General features: G+C 38.1%; 1 protein-coding gene across 1 annotated transcript in view; it reads left to right on the top strand.

The window, feature by feature from the left end:
• The window catches only part of Dtwd2 (DTW domain containing 2), a 144,593-nt gene extending 126,151 nt beyond the window's left edge, over positions 1-18,442 (top strand). The window contains exon 6 of the transcript XR_011334728.1: positions 18,134-18,442. The gene's annotated coding sequence lies outside the window, so the exon portion shown is untranslated. The remainder of the gene's footprint in view (positions 1-18,133) is intronic.
• The last annotated feature ends 7,550 nt before the right edge of the window (positions 18,443-25,992 follow it).

A 25,992-nucleotide genomic window follows, 5' to 3' on the forward strand; every position in this document is an offset into this window, starting at 1 on the left:
CTGTGATATCAGTTGCTCTTTTCGTTGCCTGATGTATAGGAAACAGATATTGACCTGTTTGTTTCTCTTCATCGCAAAATGCTATTACGTACTTGCTTAATAATATTTCTTTCGCCACTCCGTGCTACAGTGTTCATGTTGAGTTGACAACACTGGACTGCAAGTGCAAATATTGTAAACTTTCCCGAAAGATGGCCAAAATTGTGAGTAATGGGGGAGAGAAAGGGAGAGAGATAGGAATGCAGGGAGAGAAATGAATTACCGAGGCTGAGAAGGAATTAGGGTTCAATTCGCATATCATACGGGGGCACAGATCCGATGGTCCGACTATACATAGCAAGAGAACGTAAGGGAGGCGTTTCGTCTTGTTGCAATGAATGCAGAGTTAGATATGAGGAGCGCAGACAGAAATTTACTTTCCTTGCTTTCTTTCTGTAACTTGTTATTACTGCTTAGATATAACATCCAAGAATAAGGCTTCTTTGAATTATCGTGTTTAGTGGAGTAGTCTGTAAGAATGTACAAGAAGAATATTCAAATCTATTCTACGTTCGTAGCTTAAATTGCAATTTCATACGAGCACTCATATATATCAAGACAATAAGCTTCTGCATACAGAAATACCCGCAATTTCTTACAATGTTTTCACGAGAAACTTGCGTCAGACGAAATATACATTTTTTTCCTAAATGTTATGAAGCGATATTTGTAGTTGGAAAGGAACTAAAATTTCTACTTTGAAGGAACACAATCTCAGTACATCAAATAAAGTCGAAATTGTTTTTCTACCTCATTTATATGGAAATGTTCTATGCATTGACAAGTCCCTCTTATAACGCATTGACAAGTCCCTCTTATAACAATCTTTGTCTCTTTTCTTTTAAGGGGAGAGGATGGTATTTTTTGGTGAAAAATAAGTGAATTAAAATAAAATTTCTTTAAAATACTCTGTGATATGTGTGGAATGCATAGCATAACATTTTGTGGGTATTTGTGCCCTTATCGGATGTTCAGTCGCCATTTTTAAATTTCCTGCGCTATGGATTTTTAAATCACACACCCCCTTATATCGGTTTCTAGTAACTTCATTTTTTTTGATACATTGTCAGACAAAAATGGATATAATTTCTGAACTATTAAAGATACATCCATGAACACACATTCTTTGGACTACTAAGAGACTTTTCTCTGTAACAGAATTTTGTTAATTGATTTCATTTAAAAAATACGTCAGTTTGTTTGCAAGAAAGGTAATCAGAAAATTGTTATTAAATTTTAATTGTTTATTTTACAAACGTAGGGACTAATATCAAAATTCTGTTACAGACAGTTTGTAGAACATGCTTTTGCAAATACATTGCAAAAAACTGTTTGAATCTATCTTTAAGAACGGTTTAGATATATCGGTTTTAGTACAATCCTGCATTGGGTATATTTTTTTTTTCAAATTTGGGCCCCCAAATAATTTTTTTTTCAAAATATTTATATTTGGTTGAGTTGCTACAGCTATGAGCTCTCTACATACAAAATATTAATATTTTACACCAAATAGGAAAAAAGTAAGAGTTTTAAAAAGTACCATCCTCTTCCCTTAAGTAGAATTTTTTGTACCTAAAATGGGCTTCCCATCAACTTCGTTTTAGAGTCTTTTGACTTTAAAGTAGGATCAGCCTGAGTTTATTTTTTATTGGTTATTTTACGACGTTTTATCAACTTCTAAGGTTATTTAGCGTCTGAATGGATGAAGGTGATAATGCCGGTGAAATGCGTCCGGGGTCCAGCACCGAAAGTTACCTAGCATTTGCACGTATTGGGTTGAGGGAAAACCCCGGAAAAAAAAACTCAATCAGGTAACTTGCCCCGACCGGGATTCGAACCCGGGCCACCTGGTTTCGCGGCCAGACGCCCTGACCGTTACTCCACAGGTGTGGGCAGAATATTGTCTGAAATGCATTTTTATAAAAATTGGAAATTTATCGTTTGAAAAGATGGAAAAATTCAAACATCTTGGAGCAAGAGTAACAAATATAAATGACACTCGGGAGGAAATTAAACGCAGATTAAATATGGGAAATGCCTGTTATTATTCTGTTGAGAAACTTTTGTCATCCAATCTGCTGTCAAAAAAGCTGAAAGTTAGAATTTATAAAACAGTTATATTACCGGTTCTTCTTTATGGTTTTGAAACTTGGACTCTGACTTTGAGAGAGGAACAGAGTTAAGAGTGTTTGAGAATAAGGTGCTTAGAGAAACATTTGGGGGCTAAGGTGGACGAAGTTACAGGAGAATGGAGAAAGTTACACAACGCAGAACTTCACGCATTGTATTTTTCACCTGGCATAATTAGGAACATTAAATCCAGACGTTTGAGATGGGCAGGGCATGTAGCACGTATGGGTGAATCCAGAAATGCACATAGAGTGTTAGTTGGGAGGCCGGAGGGAAAAAGACCTTTAGGGAGGCCGAGACATAGATGGGAGGATAATATTAAAATGGATTTGAGGGAGGTGGGATATGATAGTAGGGATTGGATTAATCTTGCTCAGGATAGGGACCGATGGGTTTATGTGAGGACGGCAATGAACCTCCGGGTTCTCTAAAAGCCATAAGTAAGTATTCTACGAGTATGGAGAAAATGTTTGCTAAATACGCTACTTTGCATAATCAGGTCACTTATCTTCGAATGCTTCTAACTTTTTATTCGAATTTAAAGGAAGCAAACTTATTTCACCTCGAAGTTGGAAAAATCTTCACACAGCTTTTCATGTAAGAGACGCTGAATGTGCTCCCTAATATACAAAGCTTGAAAAACGCGCGACTTCAATGGACTTTGATGAAATACATAACTTTAATAACTTCACACATTATCAGTTTTAAATATGCTAGTACTTCTTTTATTGCTAAAGCTTCTCTGTGAATACAGAAATGAGTCCATTTACCTTCAGTGCTAACATCTCCGACGACTTTTAACACCTCCACAGCGTGAGTTGCAGCAGGGGTTAAGTATTTTTGCAGTCAATGTCGTTAGTGAATCTGCAGAACATCAAAGACAGCCTGACATAATATAGCCTACAGTATATTATCCAAGAATAGCTTTAAAAAAAGTTCTTTACGAACTCAACTCCCGTATTCATATGAAATGAAAGCTGATAAGTTAGACTAATTTGCAACTTCTGTATTTTCATCAAGCTGCAATTAAAGAAAAAACTTGTTTTGTTTCGCTCTTGAAATTAGACATTCAATATTAGCAGATTTATAATCAATTGTTATGTTACTTTTCCATTTTAGAGCAAATTTGCGTTAATTTTTTCAGCAAATGATTCGCCCAACACGATATCATTGCTGAGAAATGTAATTCATTCCATATTTTGTGCAGTTTACCAGACTTAGCGCCGGCTCACCTACGAAAAAACACACCCAAATGAAACCTTCAACACACAACTCAATTTCAGAACACACACACTTTTTGGCTCCACATTACACTACACAAACACACCCTCACGTGAAACGCAAACAATGCGCGGAAACTAGGACCACCCAGTTCTGAAGATAGCCCACAACAAGCTGAAATTAGTTAACAAGGTACCGTACCTAGTATTTAACACGCGAGAGCAAGAAACTGCATATTCCGAAATAATAATAATAATAATAATAATAATAATAATAATAATAATAACAATAAGAATAATAATAATACAGGCACACAAAAACACACCCAAATGAAACCTTCAACACACAACTCAATTTCAGAACACACACTTTTTGACTCCACATTACACTACACAAACACACCCCCACAGGAAAGGCAAACAGAATGCGCGGAAACTAGGACCACGCAGTTCTGAAGATAGCCCACAACAGGCTGACATTAGTGAACAAGGTACCGTACCTAGTATTTAACACGCGAGAGAAAGAAACTGCATATTCCGAAATAATAATAATAATAATAATAATAATAATAATAATAATAATAATAATAATAATAATAATAATACAGGCACACAAAAACACACCCAAATGAAACCTTCAACACACAACTCAATTTCAGAACACACACTTTTTGGCTCCACATTACACTACACAAACACACCCCCACAGGAAAGGCAAACAGAATGCGCGGAAACTAGGACCACGCAGTTCTGAAGATAGCCCACAACAGGCTGACATTAGTGAACAAGGTACCGTACCTAGTATTTAACACGCGAGAGAAAGAAACTGCATATTCCGAAATAATAATAATAATAATAATAATAATAATAATAATAATAATAATAATAATACAGGCACACAAAAACACACCCAAATGAAACCTTCAACACACAACTCAATTTCAGAACACACACTTTTTGACTCCACATTACACTACACAAACACACCCCCACAGGAAAGGCAAACAGAATGCGCGGAAACTAGGACCACGCAGTTCTGAAGATAGCCCACAACAGGCTGACATTAGTGAACAAGGTACCGTACCTAGTATTTAACACGCGAGAGAAAGAAACTGCATATTCCGAAATAATAATAATAATAATAATAAATGATAATAATCAGGGAAAGGATTTATATGTAAATACATATTTACTTATAAAGCTAATATAATTTATATTTTGCATTATCTTTATGTTTCACAATGTGTAGGGTTGAAAAATCCTACTTTTATTTTCCATATTTTTCCATATTTTAGAGTTTAGTACATATTTTCGTTAATTTCCATATATTTTCCATATTTCATATAAAACAGTCCATATTATATTAGGTTTAACAATAAAACAAAACAAAATTCCATTAACTTTTAAAAATACATTTCAACAATAGAGATTTAAACACATGTTCAGTAATCCCTTTAACATCAGAGTTATTTGAAAATTAGCAGTCCTATCAACAATGGGAAAGTAAGTTACAAAACTGTATTAATTTAATTTAAAATTTTTAACAGACTTCAGTTGTGCAGCTCAACAGTTAAATGCCAGTCAGAGTACACATAGGTTCAGTTTTGTAAATCATACTATAAAGACGGTAAATATGCCAAAAGTACGTCATTCAGTCAATTTAAAATCAAAACTAACAAGTTACATTTCAGAATTTAAAGAAGATGGTTTATCAACTGACAATAAAATATTATTTTGTAATTTGTGTCAGTGTGCAGTATCATCTACACAAAAGTTCCTGGTGCAACAACACATTACAACTAGTAAACATCAGGCCAACAAACAACTAAATTCCAAGCAGAGACAATTGTTTTTAACACAACCAACAACATCGAATGTAAGATCTGAGTTTAACATCGACCTGTGCCGTTCTCTCATCTCTGCTGATATTCCTCTCTACAAACTAAAGAATAAGGTCTTCAGGGAATTCCTTGAAAAATATACTCAACATACAATCCCGGATGAGTCAACACTTAGGAAGACGTATGCTCCATCCATCTACGATGAGACAATACAGAAGATAAGAGATGAAATTAAAGATAGTTCAATTTGGGTTTCCATTGATGAGACTCCCGACAAAGAAGGTAGACTTGTTGGTAATGTAGTTATCGGTTTGTTAAGTGAACAATATTCTGAACGAATTCTTTTACATTGTGATGTTCTAGAAAAGTGCAATAACAAAACTATAGTTAAACTGTTCAACGAAGCTATGGGTATCCTGTGGCCAAAGGGTATTATGTACGATAATGTGTTATTCTTTATTAGCGATGCTGCCCCTTATATGGTCAAAGCTGGACAAGCATTATCTGTTGTATATCCTAAATTGACTCATTTTACTTGTGTGGCGCATGCATTTCATCGTGTGGCAGAAGTGGTCAGAGACAATTTCCCTAAAGTAGATTTGTTGATTTCATCAGTGAAAAAAGTATTTCTCAAAGCTCCCAGTAGAGTTAACGTGTTGAAAGAAATGTACCCTGAAATTCCATTGCCACCAAAGCCAATTTTAACTAGATGGGGTACATGGCTAGAAGCAGTTGAATATTATGCCGAACATATAGACTCTATTAACAATGTTCTCCTTGCATTGGACTCTGAAGATGCAGTCTCAATTGATACTGCGAAAACAGTTACCTGTGACATAAGTGTGAAGAATGACTTAGCTCACATTCAGCATACATTTTCATGCATCATAAAAACGCTCAAAAGTCTCCAAAATAGGCACCTTTCACTATCTGAAAGTTTTGAAATTATAAATAGTACTGTGGAACAACTGAATCGTGGTAGAGGTAAAGTTGCAGATGCAGTAAGAGCTAAGGTGGACACTGTACTTTCAAAAAACCCTGGATATGAAGAACTACAAAAGGTTGTTGCTGTGATGAGTGGTGAATCAACAGTGAAGATTAACTTGGACTTATCCCCAGCAGACATTGTGAAATTGAATTATGTACCAGTTACTTCTTGTGACGTCGAACGCTCTTTTAGTCAGTATAAATCTATCCTCAGAGACAATAGAAGAAGATTCACTTTTCAGCACTTGAAAGAAATGTTTGTAACCTATTGTTATGGTAACAGACAATAAAAATTGTGTTTTGTTGAAACTACATTGGAAGATAAGGTACGTCCATTATATTTTTTGTTTAGTTTGATTAAAATGTACCAATATTTAACGTACATAGTCATTTTTTTATAATTTTAAGTCCATATTTAATTCCATATTTTGGTAAAAATCCATATTTAATTCCATATTTTGGTAAAAATAACTACATATATATTTACATATTTCATATATTTTTAGTCCATATAAATCCGTTCCCTGATAATAATCATAATAATATTAATGATATTAATAATATTAATGACAATAATAATAATGATAATAATATTAATAATAATATTAATGATAATAATATGAATAATAATAATAATAATAATAATAATGATAATAATAATAATAATACACTCTGAAATTAACATACTTGTACTAAATACCTTACTACAATAATACCGGACAGCTGTATACTAGCAGCATTGGCGTGAGTGCGAAAAATCGCGGACCTGACATCTAGCGTAGAGGGATGGAATTACGTCCACATATACAAATATTAACATAGCGACATTCGGACTATTGTTTAAAACGTGAGTTACTAATGTGGAATTATATATGAAACACTTTGGAAATGTTGAATAATATTTAATGTAAAATTATTATCTTATATCAAAGCTGCATATTATGAGAAATATTGCATACTTCATATTACTTTCCGTAATTCATTGTTACATATTTTTTTCTTTGGTTTACCGAGACAAAATCAATCTGATATTAGGAATGAATTTACAGTAATGTTTTATATACGCATTGCTGACAACTGCAAAGATAAAATTGATAGTAATCTGATGCTTGTAATAATTAGTAAAGGCATGTGGACAACAATAAAACTTAATTTGATAAAACCTTAAAATCCAATACATTTTAACTTCTATTTATTTATTAGGTCTAAATAAAAAAAAAAACTGATTTGTATTTTTCTATCAACACAAAGACAAAGGAATTAGGCCTACTAAAGAATGTTGTTGACTTACGTTTTATGAACTGTCGGAAATGGAAAGTACGATTTGGAGCAATTTGTAATGCTGCAATTGTCACAATTATAAACAGCACATACACACCCTGACTTTTAACACTAGTACTAATTCATAAAACTATTAACAAATTAACTAGCCCAGCAACAATATACATTGCAGTTGATTACAGCTTGTTTCGCGAGTATCTCCATCCCGGCAGGTAGGTAGCAGCACCATCGTCGTTCGCACGTGAAACTGCTAGCTGTCCGGTATTATTATAGTGAGATATTTGCTTGTATCTGGCACAGAAGAGAAGAGGGCAGTAATATAAAATATAATAGAAATCGAAAAAGTAATTAAATATTGGATACATTAACATTTTTTCTGATATTTGACGACTTGAATATATTATTTTACAACTTAATTGGTAATGGAACGTTATTTGACTTTTCCATTACATGAAATTAATTTGAGGAACATGAGCATAGGCTGTATGCAGCTACGTAAAGCTTCATTTCACCTAACATTTATTTCAAATGGTGTTTACGTGGAAATGAATTGTAAAACAACAGCGCCGCATTACCGTAAATAGAGCAACTGTAGCGTCGCTACTTCATCAACTCTATTTGCCATCTCACTCTGGACCACTGCGTTTTATCTCTTTTCGCTAGCTACATTATGTTATGCTGTTTGGATTAACTTCTCGTATTTGTCCGGTGCTGTGAGGTCACTTCGGGATCTTTATTTCACAAATGAACAGGGGCGGCCCGTCCTTATGTTAGATAGATAGATAAGTGCATTTATTGATGCATAATAAATTATACAAACTCATGTACACAAGATCCTTCGCACGAGCTCGTACGGCCATTCGTGCTGTAACTATGCACAGTTTGAATCTTCAAAACGAAAATAATGGCTACTAATAATAAAATAGTGAAACAACAGTTATTATTATTATTACCGTTATCATTGATTACCACTATTATAACTAATCTAACTTTATACCAAACTTCACAAAAATAATACAAATAAAATAGAAGGGAGATATGAAAAACAGACACGCAGAGTGTCACACACACACACACACACACACAGACACACACACACAGACACACACACAGACACACACACACACAGACACACACACAGACACACACACAGACACACACACAGACACACACACAGACACACACACACAGACACACACACAGACACACACACAGACACACACACACAGACACACACACAGACACACACACAGACACACACACACAGACACACACACAGACACACACACACAGACACACACACAGACACACACACAGACACACACACACAGACACACACACAGACACACATACACACAGACACACACACACAAACACACACACAGACACACACACACAGACACACACACAGACACACACACAGACACACACACAGACACACACACACACAGACACACACAGACACACACACAGACACACACACAGACACACACACAGACACACACACAGACACACATACACACAGACACACACACAGACACACACACAGACACACACACACAGACACACACACAGACACACACACAGACACACACACAGACACACACACACAGACACACACACACAGACACACAGACACACACACACAGACACACACACAGACACACACACAGACACACACACACAGACACACACACAGACACACACACAGACACACACACAGACACATACACAGACACACACACACAGACACACACACACAGACACACACAGACACACACACACAGACACACACACACATATATATATATATATATATATATATATATATATATATATATATATATATATATATATATATATATATATATACAGTATAAACAATTCAATTTCTTGTTGAAGCTGCACCAAATAATGCAAATAATAATTATAAAGGTAATACAGTATATAAATAAAAACATACACACGCAATTAAAAAAAAAATAAAAAAAAAACATTATCTCCTAATTCTATCATTCGCTCAATGTTAATATTACTCATTGCAACACTAATAAATCTTTCTCTTATCCATCGGCTCCCTCCCCCTCGGCCAATTCCACCCTCAACTGTCGAACTTTTGCCAAAAATTTTCCCACACTGTCATAGGATTTAACGTTATTTAATACAGCGTATTCCGTCCTTATGCGCTGCAGTGCTACAGCACAATGATAATTTTTGCTTTAATAATGTATTTGCAATGCCATAGTATTTAATCTGTCATTTGACAATGTCCCGTGGTTATGTTCATGACGCGTTATAAAGTGTTTAGTCTTCGCTCTTCGCTCTTTGGTGCCTCAGGGGGTTCGTTGTGCTACTCAGAACTTACATGAGAATGTAGATAATTATTGCGCATGTGCGAAGCTGAAATCACTGCTCTGATTGGCTATTTTTACGCGGGAAAGTGCTGTAGTCAGCTTCAGCACAACACAGCTTGGAGATTGCAAAAGTAAAGCGTAAGGAAAGAATGCTTGTTTGTGGAAGAACTCGGAACTATGTACAATGTATTTGGTAATTCAAGTGTCCGACTGCTGCTGCCATCTACCAGTTTTTTGAGGTTCCTCCTGAATCAGTCAGCAACCGACGGAAAATGGAATCCGAAAATTGAAGCCAAGGAAGTATGTGACCGTATAAATCAGGAAACTACTCATCGTTTCCAGTCTTTAAGCTACCTAGACGCAACAAAATTGTTTAAACAGCATTTTTTTTTGACAATTTTTTGCATAATTTTCCTGAACGCGAACTTGAAGTTGCTGTCAACAGCTATACTGTACTGAACAAAAGAATGTTAAAGACACAACTTGGGGTTCTATATGGAAGACTCGACTTCCGAAATATAGATGCAGCTGTTCAATTGTTACAATAGATAGCCTCCAACAATTCACAGGATCCATTCTGTGAAGTGACGAAGTTGTTAAATATTTTGGTACAACACCAATGACCACTGCTGAGCCAGAAAGATGATTTTTAAGGAACACTATGTCCCAGGATCGCCTCACTGTTCTTACAATACTGTCAATAGAAAAGAGTATAATGTCCAAGATGGAGGGTTTAACGTTTAACACTAGGGTAATTAGTCACTAGGCGAGTCTCAAATTAAGATAAATACATGTAAGTGTATACAGTACGCCGATATAGAGATTGTAGCACACTCATTATTTTGACCACCAGCCGCTACTGCAAATGAAGAGACGTAGCCTACGTATGGATTTATTATTCTTAGCGCTGGTAGTTACGAGATCGATGACAACACAATTTTACGATTATCCACCACATAAAATGTTTGGGTTAAGCAATTCTGAAACTTATAATCTTTTCGCTGTAAGAAAAATCCTAATGTAAACAATAGCACGTGACTGAAGTGAGGCTTCATTGGCCGCTGTTTGGCGCCATAGATTCTCAGTACGTGTTCCCGCCTACTGTTGTACATTCTGTTTCATGTTACACATTTCCCGTTACTCGTCAAGTAGGCCTAACCTCACTACTATGCATTCGTTTGCTTAGGAAACATTTACTTTATAATTACTCTAATTAAAACTCACATAACTTATTATATACATTTAAGACTATTTGTTTTTCTCCGCTTTTGAGAGGGTTTCCACTCTTACGATTAATAACCACACACAACGAGGATGCAGAAGCCATACTTCAGTATCACGTGCTAACGTGAACGACAAGCTCAAGGGACGCCAGCTTGTTACAAGAACAGACTACCTCGGTATTACTGTTTGTATTCATCCGCGTTCATAGTACCCTAGATCATATATGTAACAGATAGGCTTTGAGGTTAACTACTTCTGTCAGGTTTACTACGCTGCCATCTACTTGTTACATAAGGAGTCGCGTCGTATTTCCCATTTGAATTACATTAGCAACTGTGCTGCCATCTCGTGTTCGTTTACGGCGGACGGGTGGCGATCCTGGCGGTTGTTCTCTTCAAAGTGCTGCCGATTTTAACGTAGCGAAGAGTTATCTATTACATATATGATCTAGGATAGTACATAACAAAATATAAAAGTAGCTTTTCTTTTACATATCGTTTTACATATGAGTGAAGTTAAATGTTTAATTGTATTTAACAACTAGAATTCAATTTTTTATTTTCAAATAATACAAGATGATAGTTTCCAAATACGAACTATATTTTCCTGCGTCGTGTGAGTATTTCGACTGTGAGCCAATCACGGGTATGACAGGCACGTGCTTGTGTTTACATTAGGATTTTTCTTACAGCGAAAACAGTAGGCTATAGATTATTTATAGCGATGTTCTCGTTTCAGTTCCTTATACGAGGGCTATTCATAAAGTAATTTCCGTTTTATTGGAACAAAAATGTTGGCCACCGGCGTAGCTGAGTCGGCGGAGGCGCTTGCATTCTATTCTAGACCTGCGATCAGGCGTGGGTTCGATTCCCGCTTGGGTTGATTACCTGGCTGGGTTTTTCTTAAATTTTCCTCAATCACAAGGCCAATGTCAGGTAATCTATGGCGAATCCTCGGTCTCATATCGCCAAATACCATCTCGCTATTACCAATTCCATAGACGCTAAATAACCTAGTAGTTCATACAGCATCGTTATATAATCAACTTGAATTGCTAATAAAAATGGCAACGTGCTTACTGATTTGTTTACAACAGTTTGAAATTACAAATTCTGATTTATCTTTCTACAAATTTTCCGGCTAAATTGAGATCCTATCCTAATATTTAACGAGATTTCGGTGTTGTGGAATTTACAAATCCATCCTTTAAAAAAATTATTTCTGTAACCCTAAAGTAGGGTGTTTCCGAGGTGGTGTTACAAACTTTCAGAGATGATGGCGAAGGACACATGTATCAATTTGAGATAAGGAACCATCTTTGTATGTATTTATTCACACTGCAATGGGTATATACCCGGTGGCAGTGGTAACTAATTACACTCAATAATGACAATAATAAACTTATTAATTAAAAATACAATTAATAATAATACTAATAATTAATACTACTACTACTACTACTACTACTACTACTACTACTAATAATAATAATAATAATAATAATAATAATAATAATAACAACAACAACAACAACAGGGAATATGCTAAATTAAATGAAACGATCACTTAAAATAACATTTGAAATATTCTAATTTGTATCTTAAAACTAAGATCGAACTAAAACCCACGAGTATATGTTCATATCTGCACAAGTACCTTTCCACATTACACTCATTTCGCTGTCAACTCACTCACTGCACTGGAACTACGACACATTTCACTGATTCTATCCTGATTTCACTAACACTTCAAAAACATTTCACTGTTCAAATTCTTTGCACTGCCACTATAAACTATAAAGCTTCACTGACAGGAACACGTTTCACTTACACAGCACACTTCACTGACACGACATACTTCTTCACTGATACAACACACTTCACTGACACAACATAATTCTTCACTGATACAACACTTCAATAACAACATATCATTTACACCCTTTAACTACTGTGTATAATTACCGTCTATTAGTAAGGTCCTTAAGCCTATTTTTAAATGCATTTTTGGTTGTTGGTAAAGCCTTTAGTAAGTCTGCAGGTAAAGCATTCCAGTCCCTGATAGTACGATTGAGAAAAGAAAACTTTCCAGTGTCCGTCCCCTGCCTTCTTTCCCTCAATTTATATGAGTGGTCGTTCCTTGAAGAGTAATTTGGCGGCTGCAACCTATTTTTTTATTTCTCTCCAGGCATGGTCCGGAAATGACCGAGTCGAAAGTTATAAGCAAAAAAGTTGTGTGGAAATGGAATTGTAATTTGGCACCACGTGCCCTCCTTCCCTTAACTTTTGGAACAGTCGTGGAAAAATGATATGGGCCGGATGTCTCCTACGTCGGTATTTAACGATGCAATCAGTGAGCTTGTCTACTGTTCCCATTGTCTCATCCGTATTCGAAAATCAGGTCTGCTTATTCCGCTCTCGTGTACTCCTCCATTTCACTAGGACTGATCGACTGGACACTGCAACTGGTACACATACACTGCTGTCTACAGACGTGCATATCAGGACCGACCATGTCCGTTACACATTACGCTATCTGCATTGCTTTAATGTAGTTTCCTGTCCCCATCCCTCAGACAGCGCACTGAATGGAATACTCTAAGTAGACAACGTAAACGTCAGTTGAATACAGTATGTGTAAGATGTACAGATAAATGCACATAAATAACGTGTACAGAGGAATAAAGTTATTTCATTTCCACACAACTATTTTTGTTTGTAGGAACAGAGATTAAGAGTGTTTGACAATAAGGTGCTTAGAAAAATATTTAGGGGCTAAGAGGGCTGAAGTTACAGGAGAATGGAGAAAGTTACACAACACAGAACTGCACGCATTGTATTCTTCACCTGACATAATTAGGAACATTAAATCCAGACGTTTGAGATGGGCAGGGCATGTAGCACGTAAGGGCGAATCCAGAAATGCATATAGAGTGTTAGTTGGGAGGCCGGAGGGAAAAAGACCTTCTATGGAGGCCGAGACGTAGATGGGAAGATAATATTAAAATGGATTTGAGGGAAGTGGCATATGATGATAGAGAATGGATTAATCTTGCTCAGGATAGGGACCAATGGCGGGCTTATGTGAGGGCGGCAATGAACCTCTGGGTTCCTTAAAAGCCAGTAAGTAAGTAAGTAACTTTCGACTCTGTCATTTCCGGACCAGTGTTCCTTATCTCAAATTGATACATGTGCCCTTCCCCATCATCCCTGAAAGTTTGTAACACCGCCTTGGAAACACCCTGTATTATACTCGTAAACCAAATGGAACCCGAAACATAGGAAGACCATTTTTGTCGATGAACAGATCAATTTTTGTAGTCGCAGAACGGGCATTGGTTACCTAGAACTGCAAAGGGGAGAATAAGAAGTTTATTTGAACGTTTTCATTAGTTTCATCGATACCTATTACCATTGAAATCCATGTGCTTACATCCCTTCCACCCTGTGTAGAAAATGACAGGTGACAACTGAAAGTGAAGCTCTCATGCAGAGGCAAGAAAATGTTTGTGTGGTGGAAAATACTTCCTGATTAGGCTGCTATATTAAATGGAGTCAACGGATGTCAACTTGCGCTCCAAGTGACGACTTAAAGTGTTGGATTCCCAAGTGCGTCATTCCTGCTAAAAAGAATGGGACTTCTGCGCGGCTCTTACGAAATTATTAACGAATAATTATGAGCAATCTGGGGTACAATTAGACCCACGCAATTACGTTAAAGAAGACGCGGGCGATTAAAGACCAAGTCGTGTAATTGGGTTGGGAACATCTGCCGGGATCATTGCGTTGTGATGAGTAAACATCCAGCCCAAGTTACGAAACTTGCTGTCTGTAACATGTTCTAGGAAAGGAGTGAACGTGAATTAAGCGTCTTCGTGATAAGTTGCGCGTTTGTGGTTTGAGTCGTGAAGCTTTTTAGTAAAGGCCAAGCTAATAAAGATCTTAAAATATTCTAAACACCACCTATACGCTGACGACTTACAACTTTACATTCATTCCCGAACTTGTATAATCAATGACTCTGTGACCAGAATTAATGAAGATCTAGCATCTGTAGCTCAATGGGCGCAAAAATTTGGACTCAGATTAAATCTAGACAAATCACAAGCTATAATAATGGGCCACCAACGAGCATTAAACAAAATAGATCTAGCCACTGTATCAAATACAAAAATAAGTAATGCTACAATTACATATAGTAAGACAGTAAAAAGTTTAGGGGTATATTTAGATTCAAATTTAAATTTTCAAAGTCAAGTGACCTACATATTAAGTAAGAAAACTTTTTCCATAATTCATTTCCTCAGACACTTAACAAACGTTTTACCTCTCAGCCTTAAAAAGAACCTAATCCAAACTTTAGTGATGTCCCACTTCGATTATTGCGATTCTCTATTCACGAATCTAAATACTGATCTTGTCCATAAACTACAGGGTGTTCACAATATCTGCGTTCGTTTCGTTTGTAACATTAGAAAATTCGATCATCGTCACTAGAATTGTTGTCTTGGAGTCCACTTAAAGAAAGAAAATTCTTCAACTCTCTCTTATTACTATTTAAAATCATCCACACCTCCACACCCTCTTACCTACACCTCGTTTTGTTTACCTTTCACTACCTCGAACCCGGAACATGTACCTTCTCTCTATTCCTCTCCACAGAACATCCTTCTACTCGTCATCTTTCAGCATATCTATTCCACGCCTCTGGAACTCTCTCCCTGACCATGTCAGAGACTGTCGGACAATATCAAAATTCAAATTTAAATTTAAAAAATCACATTCTAGTTCGTGGAATTGCTTGTTGAACACATGTCAGGTTGCGCAACTTCGGCTTAACCCATGACATATAGTAAATATTGTAACTGTGCTGTTGTAAAATTGACAATTAATATGTAATGTATTTATTATTATTATTATTATTATTATTATTATTATTATTATTATTATTACTTACTTACTTACTTACAAATGGCTTTTAAGGAACCCGAAGGTTCATTGCCGCCCTCACATAAGCCCGCCAGCGGTCCCTATCTTGTGCAAGAATAGTCCAGTCTCTCTCATCATACCCCACCTCCCTCAAATCCATTTTAATATTATCCTCCCATCTACGTCTCGGCCTCCCTAAAGGTCTTTTTCCCTCCGGTCTCCCAACTAACATTCTATATGCATTTCTGGATTCGCCCATACGTGCTACATGCCCTGCCCATCTCAAACGTCTGGATTTAATGTTCCTAATTATGTCATGTGAACAATACAATGCGTGCAGTTCTGTGTTGTGTAACTTTCTTCATTCTCCTGTAACTTCATCCCGCTTAGCCCCAAATATTTTCCTAAGAACCTTATTCTCAAACACCCTCAACCTATGTTCCTCTCTCAGAGTGAGAGTCCAAGTTTCACAGCCATACAGAACAACCGGTAATATAACTGTTTTATAAATTCTAACTTTCAGATTTTTGGACAGCAGACTGGATGATAAGAGCTTCTCAACCGAATAATAACAGGCATTTCCCATATTTATTCTGCGTTTAATTTCCTCCCGAGTGTCATTTATATTTGTTACTGTTGCTCCAAGATATTTGAATTTTTCCACCTCTTCGAAGGATAAATCTTCAATTTTTTTGTATTTCCATTTCGTACAATATTCTGGTCACGAGACATAATCATATACTTTGTCTTTTCGGGATTTACTTCCAAACCGATCGCTTTACTTGCTTCAAGTAAAATTTCCGTGTTTTCCCTAATCGTTTGTGTATTTTCTCCTAACATATTCACGTCATCCGCATAGACAAGAAGCTGATGTAACCCGTTCAATTCCAAACCCTGCCTGTTATCCTGAACTTTCCAAATGGCATAGTCTAGAGCAAAGTTATTATTATTATTATTATTATTATTATTATTATTATTATTATCAGTTATCACTATCATCATTGCTATCTCCGTTTTTCTTTCTTTTTTTCTTGTATTAGCTCGATGAGAGCTCTATAGTGTTCTTTTGACCCTGTTGACCCTCTATAGGGCTTTAAATTAATCATTAGAGTTTGTATTTCTTTTTTGTATTTATATGTGCTATCTGGTAGGATGGAAGAGAAAGCCTTATGGCCTTAATCCTGTCTGATTAAATAAATAAATAAATAAATAGATAATAAAATAATAATGTCACATTATGAAATATTAAAAAACGAATTTGATACTTTCTCTGAAGACTGTAAGCAAATTATAAATAACAGTTGCAATCAGAGGGCTGCATTCAACCATCTGTCGATCCATCCATCCATGCTTGCATTCATCTATCGACCCATCCATGCATGCACTCTTTTGACCCTTTTCCATTAATTTCTATCTTCATTAAGTTTTTCTTTTGGAACTCCTTTAAGCCTGCTTTTCATTTCTTAATAATCCCTTTCTTCGTTTTATTTACATGGAATTTCTTTTCTACACTGCAGTGTCGAGGTTATATTTTTTAATCTTCCTTTCGTTTTAAGATTAGAAGGATATATCCGTAGCTACATCTATTCCCAAGAAACTAGATCTACTTCATATGAATTGTATAGCTTAACGAAAATACTAATTTGATTGTATATGTTTGTATAGTTTGGATGATGAATTGTATATGTTCTTAAAATGATTACTAGTCTGTGTAGCTCTACTGATGTATTGTATATAGACCTACTGTAAATTGAATGGTAATATGTATAGCTCAACTGATGAATTGTTTATGATTATAAATTGAATTAATCTACTTGATATTAATTGCACAAATTTGTATAGCTTAATGAAAGTAAGCTACTTTGTATTGTATATATTTGGCCGATGAATTGTATATGCTTTAAATTGAATAGTAATCTATATAGCTCTACTGATAAATTGTTTGTGTTTGTAATTTGAAGTAGTTTGCATGATATGTATTATCAATTTCTGTATATCACAACTGGTTGAATTGTTTATGCCTTAAATTTAATTAAATTGTTTTGTATTATAATATAGCTCAACTTATGAATGATCGTTTGCGTTTGTAAATTTAATAATCTGATTGGCTATGTATTGTATACTTTTAGTAGAGCCATCGATGTAGCTCAGTCGGCAGACTCGCTGGGCTGCTGATCTGGAGCTGCGTTCGGGCTTGGGTTGGATCCCCCTTTGGACTTTGGTTTCTTCGGAGGTTTTCCCCAGCCGTGGGACTGAAGCCGGATGGTCTATGGCGAGTCCTTGGCATCAACCCCTTTGATTTGATTACCTGGTTGGGTTTTTCCGAGGTTTCCCCCACCGAAAAGGCAAATGCCGGGTAATATTTTGGCGAATCCTCGGACCTCATCTCATCTCACTACATCTCGCCAAAATGTAAAAAAAATGTAAAAAAATTGTACAAAATTGTAAAAATTGTAGAAAATTACTAAATTGTAAAACTATAAAAATTTGTAAAAATTGTAATTGTAATATTGTAAAATGTTGACATGTTCCACATCTTAAAGCTTCATTGCTCATGTAAGATCTATGGAATAAAATAAATGAATGAATGAATTAATTAATTAAAATGTGTCTCAGTGAGACGTATAGCAGAGTCCGTATAGGTCAGTTTCTGTCAGATGCGTTTCCAATTCACTGCGGGCTAAAGCAAGGAGATGCACTATCACCTTTACTTTTTAACTTTGCTCTAGATTATGCCATTAGGAAAGTCCAGGGTAACAGAGAGAGTTTGGAATTGAACGGGTTACTTCAGCTGCTTGTCAATGCGGATGACGTGAATATGTTAGGAGAAAATCCACAAACGATTAGGGAAAACACGGAAATTTTACTGGAAGCAAGTAAAGAGATAGGTTTGGAAGTCAATCCCCAAAAGACAAAGTAGGCCTATATGATTATGTCTCGTGACGAGAATATTGTACGAAATGGAAATATAAAAATTGGAAATTTATCTTTTGAAGAGGTGGAGAAGTTCAAATATCTTGAACAACAGTAACAAATATAAATGATACTCGGGAAGAAATTAAATACATAATAAATATGGGAAATGCCTGTTATTATTCGGTTGAGAAGCTTTTATCATCCAGTCTGCTGTCAAAAAATCTGAAAGTTAGAATTTATAAAACAGTTATATTACCGGTTGTTCTTTATAGTTGTGAAACTTGGACTCTCACTTTGAGAGAGGAACATAGGTTAAGGATGTTTGAGAATAAGGTGCTTAGGAAAATATTTGGGGCTAAGAGGGATGAAGTTACAGGGGAATGGAGAAAGTTACACAACACAGAACTGCACGCATTGTATTCTTCACCTGACATAATCAGGAACATTAAATCCAGACGTTTGAGATGGGCAGGGCATGTAGCACGTATGGGAGAATCCAGAAATTCATATAGAGTGTTAGTTGGGAGACCGGAGGGAAAAAGACCTTTAGGGAGGCCGAGACGTAGATGGAAAGATAACATTAAAATGGATTTGAGGGAGGTGGGATATGATGATAGAGAATGGATTAATCTTGCTCAGGATAGGGACCGCTGGCGGGCTTATGTGAGGGCGGCAATGAACCTCTGGGTTCCTTAAAAGCCAGTAAGTAAGGTAGTATACGTAAGTACACCTACCATAGCACAAGGAAAACATCCTTACTCTACGCTAGATTCGAACCTATGCCTAGTTATCTTATGAATTTAAAAAATGGTATAATTCGCCAGTTTACTCTGCAGGGTACAAAGGGAAAAATTCAACTAGCTATGACGAATTTGGGATTCGTTACGGAGTTCAGCGTGATATGAAAGATGAGCGGAAAGTAAACAAAGTCGTTTTTACTTTTATTGTGGTCGTGCGCGATATACGAGCGAGCGACACAGATTACAGCCCCGGGAAGCATCAATAGAAATGTCATATTGGCAGCCACTGTACAATTATATAAAGCCATTACCGAATATTTTATTTATACGCGCATTTTAATACAGAATAACAATTCCAGATGGGAACGCTTAAATGAAATATTGAGCAGAATCCCCGCAGCGTTTTTAAAATTAATAATTACAAACAAGCCTGTGGACTTAGCAGAGGATGTGATATGCAGGCGTGCGTGTGCGTACAATGCTGTTTATTTCATCTGGGTGTATAATTGGAGTGTGAACTTTATGTAGTATAATTATACTGCTTCCTACTTATAACTGAGAGTGCAATATTTTCACATTTTTTTCTTTCTTACTTACTCTGCTTGTCTTCACTTTTGAACGACTGCAGGAGGGGAGGGAGATTCATCTGATCCTACACTAGACATTCACAAATGCGGGCCACTCTGGTCATGGGATCGACGTGATGCAGAAACACCTCTGAGACATCGCAGGACAATCACAACAGATAACACCCAGTCCAGTGGAAAGGAGGAAAACAAAACGTGAGGCAGATACAAAATACTGCGGACGAAGGATCAGGGAAACAGCTGGAAGTGTCTGAGGTCAGGAGCATAGACAAGACTAATGGAGGAAATGCAAGAGAAGACATGAGAAGAACGGCGAAGGAATGAAGCGACTACCAGATATTAGTGATTGTGAGGACAGAATAGATAGGGCTTTGGAGAGGTTATTAGCGAAGAAGAAGAGTGCAAGAAAGTTAGGGGTGGCAAAAGTGGTAGCTAGAATAGGAACAGAGAAAAAAGTGCTAAGTGTAAGAAGACAGTGTAAGAGTATAATAAGATAGACTAACAAACAATGAAAAATGTTATGTTTTATTTAACGACGCTCGCAACTGCAGAGGTTATATCAGCGTCGCCGGATGTGCCGGAATTTTGTCCCGCATGAGTTCTTTTACATGCCAGTAAATCTACTGACATGAGCCTGTCGCATTTAAGCACACTTAAATGCCATCGACCTGGCCCGGGATCGAACCCGCAACCTTGGGCATAGAAGGCCAGCGCTATATCAACTTGCCAACCAGGTCAACAACAAACAATGAACAAGAGAGAATTAAAGTGAAAAAAAAAAACCATCTGAACAAATGTGAAGTGGAATGAGAGAGAAATTGGAAGTGTAATTAAGTGAATTAGATGGACCACATTAGGAATCAGGATGTCCGTAATATAATGCAGGTATCAGGAGATATCTTACAATCAGTGGAAACTAAACGCCTGGTATGGCAGGATGGACATCTGCAGAGAATGTCAGCCGACCGCTGGCCTAATAAGGTCTTCAACTGGACTCCCCCGGAAAAAAAGAGAAGAGGAAGGCCAATGAAAAAAAGGGAGCAGGGAGGTTCAGGAGGATATGGTCTGCAGGGGTCTACAAATGGGCGAGTGGCAAAACCGGAGTACCTGGAAATTGAGAAGCGGGAGATGGCGACAGCCGTAAAATTACTCGCAATACATACATACATACATAGATATTTCATGTTTTTCAGTGTTGTGGGTTGGGAGTAGTATCAGGGGTACTATAACTGTAGGAGTATTATAGAAATAAATATATGGAAAGAGCTAATAAAATAGGAAATTTAGGAGTGAAGCGAAGAGAAAGGGATCAATACGTAAATAAACAGACGATAGAAAAAAAAATAAATGATGTAAGTGTTGTAAAATAGAGAAAATGGAAAAGTCAACAAGTAATGTAGGAGAAAATAGCTGGGAAATAATGATTAAGAGTAGGTAGGATCTGAGAGTAGAGAAGAAAATAAATAAATAACGCAAATTATTAAGGAAGGAATATGCAATATTTAATAGGTGAGCGAGAAATGGAAGGGGGATAGCCTAGGTAGGGGGGAGAGAATAGAAGAGGATAGAGAGGGAAGGACATATAGCAATTCAGTCTTAACAGAACATTAGAAAGTAATCAAGAAATACTCGGCAATGAATACATTAATAGAAAAGGGTTGTATGTATTAAATGGATGGTGGATCGAAAAACAGAAATGTGAAGGTCCACCATAACTGTAAGTTGTAAAGTTGACTGACAAATAAATATCAATATCAAAATACCCAGTCCCGTGGAAAGAAGATCGCTTGGTTGGAAAGTACACGCCACACCGATCGACATTTTGGCCTGCATTCACCAGATTCTCTTTTGACATTGTTTTCATCCCATTTTGAGCTGCGTCTTCTTTGTCTCTATATTTCTTGATCGTTTTCGACGTCATCTGCTGAGACAACTTCACCTTGACTTCTTCGTCAAGTGTCCCTTTCATTTTCCAATTCGGTTTTGTTCATCGACGGCTTTCCTTCGGTCTCCTTTGTTTTTGACTTAATCTCGGTCTCCTTTACCCTCAACTTCGTTCTTGAACTCGTCTTTGGGTTCTCTGCGCTTGAATTCGTCTCGATATTTTGGGCCTTTGAATTCATCTCGATCTTGTCCGTCCTTTTGTTCGCCTCAGTCATTTCCGCCCTTGAATTCTCTCGACATTTTTCGTCCTTGAGTTTGTCTAAATGGTTTCCGCCATTCAATTCGTCTCGGTCTTTTCCACCCTTGAATTCGTCTCGGTCTTTTTCGCTTTAAATTCGTCAATTTTTCGTCCTTCAATTCGCCTCGGTTCTTTTGCGTCCTTCAGTTCGTCTGGGCGTTTTTCGTTCTTGAATTCATCTCGGTCTTTTCGACTTTGAATTCGTCTCTGTCTTTTTTATCTTTGAGTTCATTTGATGTTTTATATATGTTTTTAACACACTTGACATTAGGACGTTTTACATCCGAGCATTTTAGAAATGTGCCAGATAATTTATTTCTGGCGGCATATGTTTTATTATTTTATTGTTTCTTTTTAAATACCAGCTAAGTTCTGTGAACTGCTCACTATTGTGTTTTTTATGCTTCACCCTTTTGAAACTACATTTGTTTGTCCCGTTTTAACCGTGAAACGCTTTTTAGTTCTTTTAAGTATTGAGATTATTTTATTGTGTCTGTGTTGTGTGAAGAATTTTAGATAAGGGTGCAAATAGCCATAGTAGCTGACGGGCCCTTTTTAAAGCCCACTAACTAACTCTTTGAGTTCGTCTCGGTGTTTTCCACTTTTGAATTCCTCCCGGTGTTTTCCGCCCTTGAGTTCGTCCCGGTGTTTTCCATCCTTGAGTTCGACTCTGTATTTTCCGCCCTTGAGTTCGTCTCGGTCTTTTTCGTCCTTGAGTTCGTCCCGGTGTTTTCCATCCTTGAGTTCGACTCTGTGTTTTCCGCCCTTGAGTTCGTCTCGGTGTTTTCCGCCCTTGAGTTCGTCCCGGTGTTTTGCATCCTTAAGTTCGACTCTGTTTTCCGTCCTTGAGTTCGTCTCGGTGTTTTCCATCCTTGATTTCGACTCTGTGTTTTCCGCCCTTGAGTTCGTCTCGGTGTTTTCCGCCCTTGAGTTCGTCCCGGTGTTTTCCATCCTTGAGTTCGACTCGGTGTTTTCCGCCCTTGAGTTCGTCTCGGTGTTTTCCGCCTTTGAGTTCGTCTCGGTGTTTTCCGCCCTTGAGTTCGTCTCGGTGTTTTCCGCCCTTGAGTTCGTCCCGGTGTTTTCCATCCTTGAGTTCGACTCGGTGTTTTCCGCCCTTGAGTTCGTCCGGGTGTTTTCCATCCTTGAGTTCGTCTCGGTGTTTTCCACTTTTGAATTCGTCCCGGTGTTATCCGCTCTTGAGTTCGTCCCGGTGTTTTCCATCCTTGAGTTCGACTCTGTGTTTTCCGCCCTTGAGTTTGTCTCGGTCTTTTTCGTCCTTGAGTTCGTCCCGGTGTTTTCCATCCTTGAGTTCGACTCTGTGTTTTCCGCCCTTGAGTTCGTCTCGGTGTTTTCCGCCCTTGAGTTCGTCCCGGTGTTTTGCATCCTTAAGTTCGACTCTGTGTTTTCCGTCCTTGAGTTCGTCTCGGTGTTTTCCATCCTTGATTTCGACTCTGTGTTTTCCGCCCTTGAGTTCGTCTCGGTGTTTTCCGCCCTTGAGTTCGTCCCGGTGTTTTCCATCCTTGAGTTCGACTCGGTGTTTTCCGCCCTTGAGTTCGTCTCGGTGTTTTCCGCCCTTGAGTTCGTCTCGGTGTTTTCCGCCCTTGAGTTCGTCCCGGTGTTTTCCATCCTTGAGTTCGACTCGGTGTTTTCCGCCCTTGAGTTCGTCCCGGTGTTTTCCATCCTTGAGTTCGTCTCGGTGTTTTCCACTTTTGAATTCGTCCCGGTGTTTTCCGCCCTTGAGTTCGTCCCGGTGTTTTCCATCCTTGAGTTCGACTCTGTGCTTTCCGCCCTTGAGTTCGTCCCGGTGTTTTGCATCCTTGAGTTCGACTCTGTGCTTTCCGCCCTTCAGTTCGTCCCGGTGTTTTGCATCCTTGAGTTCGACTCTGTGCTTTCCGCCCTTGAGTTCGTCCCGGTGTTTTGCATCCTTGAGTTCGACTCTGTGTTTTCCATCCTTGAGTTCGACTCTGTGTTTTTCGCCCTTGAGTTCGTCTCGGTGTTTTCCGCCCTTGAGTTCGTCCCGGTGTTTTGCATCCTTAAGTTCGACTCTGTGTTTTCCGTCCTTGAGTTCGTCTCGGTGTTTTCCATCCTTGATTTCGACTCTGTGTTTTCCGCCCTTGAGTTCGTCTCGGTGTTTTCCGCCCTTGAGTTCGTCCCGGTGTTTTCCATCCTTGAGTTCGACTCGGTGTTTTCCGCCCTTGAGTTCGTCTCGGTGTTTTCCGCCCTTGAGTTCGTCTCGGTGTTTTCCGCCCTTGAGTTCGTCTCGGTATTTTCCGCCCTTGAGTTCGTCCCGGTGTTTTCCATCCTTGAGTTCGACTCGGTGTTTTCCGCCCTTGAGTTCGTCCCGGTGTTTTCCATCCTTGAGTTCGTCTCGGTGTTTTCCACTTTTGAATTCGTCCCGGTGTTTTCCGCCCTTGAGTTCGTCCCGGTGTTTTCCATCCTTGAGTTCGACTCTGTGCTTTCTGCCCTTGAGTTCGTCCCGGTGTTTTGCATCCTTGAGTTCGACTCTGTGCTTTCCGCCCTTGAGTTCGTCCCGGTGTTTTGCATCCTTGAGTTCGACTCTGTGCTTTCCGCCCTTGAGTTCGTCCCGGTGTTTTGCATCCTTGAGTTCGACTCTGTGTTTTCCATCCTTGAGTTCGACTCTGTGTTTTCCGTCCTTGAGTTCGTCCCGGTCTCCGTTCTTGAGTCTCCGCCTAGAATTTGTCTCCTTATTGATCGCATTTATTCTTAGTTTAGTCGCACTCCTCTTAGTCATATTCTTTTCAACAGTCTTCGTGTATGTGCATTGTCTCCTCTTCAATGCGGCCACACAATGTTGCAGGAAACCAAGCGTTACGCGGTTACAGGATCTCAGTAGTTCTCTTAGCTCTGCTTGAATTGCCTGGTAAGAAATATCACGCTATATGGAACTGTAACAGCTTACGAACGTCGCACTTTGTATAAAATGAAGATGTAGGACTCTGGGATTATTGTGCTATTCTGTTAAGCGGAGATGTCTCACAAGTGCCATGTATCACATCTATATCGCATCCCAGTGATATCACATGTGTCCTCACTTTCTCTCCCTTTCTTTTCCGCTTCATGGGAGGCTTCCAATTTCACACTGCTTGGTCGTCCGTTTCAATTGATGCCAGCCATGTCTCACGAAGATGCGTTTCCTGTACGTGGCGTCGCCTGGTGTAGGGAAGATAGTGTACAAATCACAGCGGCTCAACCGCGTATATGTCGGGAAGAAAATGTCTGCTTAGGTATTCCTTGCCACCTTAACAACGTGAGACCAGCAAAGGTGGAGACTGGAGATGGCGAATTTGGACACCGAGCAAAATGACTGGAAGGGCAAGCTAAGGCCTGTGTATTAACGTGGGTATTCTCATCCCGATTTTTGGGTTATTTAACGAAGATATATACAGGGTGAACCGTAAGTAATGACATTAATTTGAGAAGGATATTATTTAAGATATTTGAAACGAAAAAGTTTAATAAAGGGTGCGTCAGAAAGAACGGATGGATTACAAACTATCGATACGCAACGAGGAGAGAGATATAGTGAGGGGGACCACGACTGT

The sequence above is a fragment of the Periplaneta americana genome, chromosome 1 (genome assembly GCF_040183065.1).
Source record: "Periplaneta americana isolate PAMFEO1 chromosome 1, P.americana_PAMFEO1_priV1, whole genome shotgun sequence".
In the NCBI taxonomy this organism is placed as follows: domain Eukaryota; kingdom Metazoa; phylum Arthropoda; class Insecta; order Blattodea; family Blattidae; genus Periplaneta; species Periplaneta americana.